This window comes from Meleagris gallopavo, chromosome 4 (genome assembly GCF_000146605.3).
Source record: "Meleagris gallopavo isolate NT-WF06-2002-E0010 breed Aviagen turkey brand Nicholas breeding stock chromosome 4, Turkey_5.1, whole genome shotgun sequence".
NCBI lineage: Eukaryota > Metazoa > Chordata > Aves > Galliformes > Phasianidae > Meleagris > Meleagris gallopavo.
In genome coordinates, this window is record NC_015014.2 from 32,478,917 (window position 1) to 32,485,455 (window position 6,539).

The 6,539-nt window shown below is 38.4% G+C and overlaps 2 long non-coding RNA genes across 5 annotated transcripts in view; one reads left to right on the forward strand and one right to left on the reverse strand.

Annotated features, from left to right (window-relative positions):
- LOC109367293 overlaps positions 1 to 6,539 on the forward strand; it is a 122,082-nt gene that overhangs the window by 88,550 nt on the left and 26,993 nt on the right. For all 4 annotated transcript variants that reach the window (XR_002114296.2, XR_002114294.2, XR_002114293.2 and 1 more), the window contains one exon: positions 5,185 to 5,279. This is a non-coding gene — a long non-coding RNA (uncharacterized LOC109367293). The remainder of the gene's footprint in view (positions 1 to 5,184; positions 5,280 to 6,539) is intronic.
- LOC116216561 overlaps positions 4,444 to 6,539 on the reverse strand; it is a 19,864-nt gene continuing 17,768 nt past the window's right edge. The window contains exon 2 of the long non-coding RNA XR_004159585.1: positions 4,444 to 5,701. This is a non-coding gene — a long non-coding RNA (uncharacterized LOC116216561). The remainder of the gene's footprint in view (positions 5,702 to 6,539) is intronic.

The following is a 6,539-nucleotide window of genomic DNA, read 5'->3' on the forward strand; positions in this document are numbered from 1 at the left end:
TTTTTTAAAGGAAAAAGGAGAATTGTAACTTCCTTTACCAGTACATTAGCATAATACGTTCCTGCCTTCAGGTACTGAATGTCATTGTTATGAATACATTTTGACATCTCTCACACTTCCAGTACTCCAAAGATCCATGACAGAGCTGAATGAAAACTCTTTTTTTTTTTTTTCCCTTGACTTGGCAGGAGCAGTAAGAACACATAAAACCTGCCAGCTGTCAAGGATGTAAATGGTGATTTTGTTTCACTTTTTTAATGAATTAAAGCAGGACTGAAATCTGTCCAAAGACAGCATGTTTGGCCTTGCAAGGAAAGAAAGAATTTTTTTTTTCTCTCTTTTGGCACTTCTGCTCAATACAGTGTTTATTTGTGGTAGCACAGTAGAAGACAGAGCTGCTCTGCTGAAAGAGCCGTGGCCATCAGGCTCAGACACCTTAGCAGGGACTCTTTTGAAAGAATAACCATTCAGAGGATCAAAACCCAAAAGTGCAGTATTTCAATATGTGCACCAGAAAAATGCTGTCACTGTTTTGCAGGACAGTGACAAGAAATAGCTAGAATAAATCAATTTGCATGTTGATTATAACACATTGGAGCTAAACTACCATTGTAGAGCATGTGCCATTCTTCTCAAACATTCTGTGCTTATTGCTATCTTACTGATGCTGTGTTTTTCTTGTTGTTTTTTTTTTTTCCTCTTATTTTGGAATGGGGATATTTCATTTGTAGAGATGGCATTTGAATCATTCTATAGCTTTGAGTGAGGATGTTGCCTCTGTTTTCTGCTCTCAAAATCTAAAACTGATATGACTTGGAGCTTGTGGGAGAAATTCTGAATGTTCATACTTATCCTTTGTGATCTTGGCACCCCTCTCTATGGATAAAAATGTTACTGTTCTGAGTTTGCCCACATTTCATATCCTTAAACTACATTTTCTGTTAATGAATGTGACAGATGGCAGCAGAGGGGCAGTCTGACACAATGGCATCTGACATGGAAGTATATGTGAAGCAAAGGTGAGTCACTAAATTTCTCCATGTGGAAACAGTGGCACCCATTGACATTCACTGATACTTGCTGAATGTTTGTGGAGACCAGATAGTGTCAGCAGCAACAGTGTGTCATCCCTGTACAGATTTGTATGAGTGTGGCATGCATGCTTTTGTTCATTGCTGGTGAAAATGCACAGTTGGTGGTGGTTATGTTGAAAAACAGTGTTTTGAAGCTAAGAATTTGCTTTATCAAGTCATATTATTGTGCTGTTTGCATCTAATGCAGTTTCTGGAAAAAAAAAGTAGGAGGCATTACTTTCAGAATGATCTACGTATATCTTTTCATTTGGTTACTCAAATTGTACATGTTCCTCTGGTGAAATCTTAGTCTGTATCACATGTACACAAAAACACAGGGCACACATTTCTATAGAGCAATATATTCCTCTTCAAAGGTGAAAATACAGTAAAGTATTTACTAAGTACTTTGTCTCTTACTCCAGAATTTCTGCCAGGGATTTTCAGATTATGTTCCATTCTATTTGATTTCAGAATTTCAAAGCTTTTATGTTGATATCAGTTGTGAAAACTACCTCAGTCCTTTAAAGATGGAACTGCAGTTACTTTAACACAAACAGGGAGAAATGGAGCCTGTTCTTTCAGATAATGTATCAGTTCACATCAGAATAATTTCATACTGACTGATATTCAGTGTCTGTTCTTGTGCCAGCAATCATCCTAGGCAGCATAGTTCAGATTTGGAATTGGGTCAAACCCAGTGCAAGTACATCTTAAATAATTTGGGCTGACCTGGACTTTTGTGCATTGCAAAAGAGGTTCCTGTGTGCCTTCATGGAATAGATGAGCTCTTACAAACAGATTTCAGCTTATGCCTTGTGACCAAACCTATTAATTCAGTGTAACTCCTTGGGGAAGAAAAGCCCAAGCTGTACTGCAGCCAGATGATTCAGACAAAATAGTGAAGAAATTTGTTTAGACAAAACAAAAGTGAATTGTAACCACTTCCCAAAACTCAAGATGAACCTGAATTTCTAAAGAAAAAAGTGTAGCTCTCTTTTCCTCTCCTTGCCACTCTCTCAGCCCTCTAAAACCTTGGCACCTACTCACTTCAGCTGGAACAGAACAGGTCTTAGATTTCCAGCCAGTCATCAAGTAGGAAATATAGAAAATGTTGTAGAAAAACTTAATTCCAGGCAGATTTTCTTAATAAAGAGTCTTACTCATCTCAGTTATTTACCAAGTCTTCTGAAAACTTTCCATCCCCAGCTTTAATATAATTCTTGAAACAAAACATGTAATTATAGGATGAAAGGCTGCTAAACCCTACAATCACTTTATTAAACTTTGTATTCAGAAATATATTGAAAGTCAGAACCCTCCTCGCCTTTGCAGGAACAGAGATCTTCATTAACTGCAGCACGCCTGTTAATTGTAACACTTACATGAAAGAACAGAGAAGGGTAGCCCCGGACAAAGAAATGTGGCAGCTCAGCTGTTACACATAAATTGGTTTATTTTCCTCACTTAGAGGCTGTTATGCACTTTTGGTAAAAATCCCATCCCTGGAGACATTCATAGCCAGGTTGGATGGGGTCCTGGGCAGCCTCATCTGGTGGTTGGTAACCCTGCCTGAGACAGGAAGTTGAAACTGGGTGATTTTTAAGGACTCTTCCAACACAAGCCATTCTATAATTCAGTGCAGGTTTACTGGGCTCTTGTCGAGCTTTGCTTACCTCTGGCTGTGGAATGGGGAGAATCTAGGCACAAGTGGCAATGCAAGCAAGAGAGATGAGAGAAATGAAATCCTCTCATGAAATCTCCAGATCATTGTACAATCAACGAATGTACAGATATTATAGTTATGAGATCTATCAGAGAGCTTAGCCGCATAGTTATTACACCAAAACAGAAAAGATAGAATGCTTACCCATATCCTAGGCTCACTTACGAAACTCCAGAGGAGTGTATCTCCAGAAGAGATCCTTCCCCCTTCATAGTCAGCTCTTAAATGGGTCTAGGAGAGGTGGAGCCGGGCTCCACCCCTTCTGGCAGCACAGGTGAATTGCCTTCACCTGTGCTCCTGTGGCTGACTCATTGCTTGCCTCAGGTGATCAATCAGAGGTTCAAGCTGTGATTCAGCAGTTCCCATACAGTCATGATCTATCTACACTGATGTCCGTGGGAGCTTCCCCATCTTGGAAGTCATGGAGAAGCAGTGCTACCTACATCCATGCTCCCAAACTCCACATGTGGGAGCTGAGTGCTCACAGCTACTGAGGGAACCTGTATGGCAACAAAATAAAATTCCTTTTATAGAGGGGTAAGAAAAAGGGATTTGGGCATCTCAGTCTTGCTGGTTGGTGGTGTCTCTGGGCCAAGACCACTCCATGCTCTCCATTGCACCCAGCACAGCAGATTTTGTGACACTAACACGCCATCCTGAATTGAATGTGGTGTGAGGAATAAGTCAGTAGTGATTATTTACTCACCTGCTGAAATGGTAATTTGTGCTGTATTATAAAAGTGTTAGGTTTCCCTATGTATTGGGGCAAAAAGCCTCTGATTATGATGCTTGATTTGTCACTGTCAATGAAAATGAGGTGCATGATGTTTAGTCTTGCTTTCTTTCATGGGGCTGTGGAACTTACCCATGTTTAATCCTTTTTAATGAACACTTTGCTGGTGCAAATCAGCTTCCCAATCTCTATTTAAAGCAAAAGACTGAAAAATTTGTTGAGAGGCTGTGACTCTGTATGATAGACTGGCTGAAATAAAGACTGCCCTATAAAGGGGAGTTCAAAATAACTGCAACTTAAAGATTAACTTCTGATAAACTCAGAATGGTGTTTCAGAGAAGAATGTTTCTGAATATTTTCATGTTTTTATTGTGAAAAGAAAAACAAACAAATCCTACTCCTTTCTCCAAGAATAGTTCAAAATAAGGGAATATTAGGACTGTTTTCAAATAGAGCTTTCCTGCATTTCAGACTGTCTTTATTTCTAAAGGAAGGAAAGAACACAAAGTAACATTGACTGTTTTGCCAGTTGGAAAGCATTTAGAAAGTGTGAGAATGTGGAGGGAAAAAAAAAATAAAATCACATCCTTAAGCTTTGTCACTGTTTTTCAGCTAAAAAAAATATTGGAAAGCAGAAAGACATTTCTTTTTCATATGTTCTTGCTTTGTTGAATGGTTCCATAGGAAAACTCTTATCTCCTAGGCAAGAGCCTCAACTGCACACAATTGGAGATTTCTAGTGCTTGTTGTTCATGAGGCTCAGTACCACTTCTACACAGAGATACAAAAACAAGGCATTTAGGAGGCTGGAAATTGACACCTAGGGACAGGTTCACTAAAAAATAAAGGACAGTGGCAAGGTAGATCCTTTTGATCATAGTAATTTTCCTTTTTTTTCTTTTTCTTTCTTCTTTTTTTTTTTCTGTGAGTGGATTGTTAAAATGAGTTTTAAATAAGCACTTCCATACAAACATGACACAAACATTTCTTACTTACAAAATAGCAACATTTTAAATGTTGTCAAGAGCAGAATAATCAGCAGCGCATACAACAAAGCATATTTACAGCTTGAATAATTATTCACTGATTTGGGAGCTCAATTCTCAATCTCTAATAATTCTCACCTCACTGTTCTTAAGACTTTGAAAAGTTTTTTGGGAGACTTAATTAATAAAAAGTTTCACAATGCTTAAAAGTTATACTTCCTTAACTGATGACCTCCACTACCACCCAGCTTTGCTTGGTGACCCTTCCTTCTCGCCCTGGCAATTATCCTAATCAAATAGTGTTTGGGGTAGTCTGGAAAGCTGAGTGATTCAAATGCATTTTGCTTAAAACCTTTAGCCTAAGCCACTTTTTGCAAATTATTGCACAAGGTGCTGTGCTTTCCTCTTACTCTACCAGAGGCTATTGCTTAAAAGATCCAGTTCCTGTAAAAACAATCATAGGTCAAATCTGAAAGAGTGATGGAAAGACCCATTTTAGTCATGTATTTTTTGGCATGGAAGCACTGAAAGTGCATAATCTGTATAAATGTTAGCTTTCTAAATAAACATAACCTCTGATTGCATGAAAGTGGGGAATAAAGTTGAAACTTGTTCTCTCCATTAAGCAACCCTTCAAAATTTCAATGCTTGTTTTGTTCTAAACAGACATAAATCTTGACAAATAATGATCAACAAATGGTAACAATGGCAGTGAAGCCAACACAGCTACCATGGGCTCTTCACCTTGTTCCTGTCTCCAGGTATGGCTGTATTTTGCTGTCTGTACAACTCAGACTTCAATATGGGGGATGGTGAAGGGGTGGTGAGGTCTATGGGCACGTATGCATGTCATTGTTTTGTGTTGATGTGATGTGTGTCCAGTATTGCTGTGCTGACAAGCAGTGCTGTGGATGGGGTTGAATTTCATCTGTCGCTACTTGTGGATTTTTTTAATGATGTAAACTTCCCACTCTGAATCTATGAAGGTTTTGGCAAAAGCCAGCTGTTGACAGTAGTCACTATTCAGTAGTTTGTCCAGTTCACCCCAAAGCTGCAGTAGTACAAGCAGGAATTCTTCTATTTCTGGTTGTATTACGATTCATCTTGATGTCACTCATAAATGTAAGGGTTTTTCTGTATAAAAAAGACAGATGGAGCATTCTGCTTATGTTCTTAAAGTTGCCTGCAAAGTAAAGAGGGAAAAAATAAAATTGATCCACCTAGCACAATTATAAAGAAATGTTTCTGAATTATTAGTGCATAGCATGTTTTTTAAAGAGGAATATTACTCTAGAACTGCATTAAAATCTATCTTAGCATATTTTAAGAAAAGCAAAGCATTGTGGATGAGAGGGCACAAAGGCGTGGTTTTCAATGTTATGTTGCAGGATCCAGTCCACTTTCTCTCTCTGCTTTCTTAGTGCACAGGGGTGACCTTGTGCAACACAGAACAGCATTTCTAGGACAAAGTTTCTCAGTCTTACCAACTTCATAAAATAAAATAAATCAGAATGAATTCAGTACTTCCACTGGGCAAAGTGAAACTAGCTGGTAAAGTACACTGTCCCTCAAGAATAATATCAGGGTGGCAGGTGACATAATTTGTGTACACTAAGCAATGGAAATTTACTTATTCTAGAAAAGCAGGATATTTTATTTCTAGTGTAGATGGATTTTACATCATTCACCAGTATGTCAGAGGCAAAGATCCAATATATGGCTATTTTCTTAAAGAGACTAAAATGATGTACTGCTTGTCACATAATGCTAAAACAATGCAGAGTAACACCTGCCGTTTTAAAATGGCTTTTTTGGGTGGGCTGGGCTGCAAAGGATTGCAAGAGCATGAATCTTAGCTGCTAAGCACACATTTTTTTCTTCCTGGTATGAAAAGACAGCAGAACCAAGCCAGGCAACCTGAGTTTAAGAACTGTAGTACTCAGGCAGTGTTCATAAACTGCCTACCAGAGATAAGCACCGCACTCCAAATAAACACTATATATATATAGTGTTTTTATATA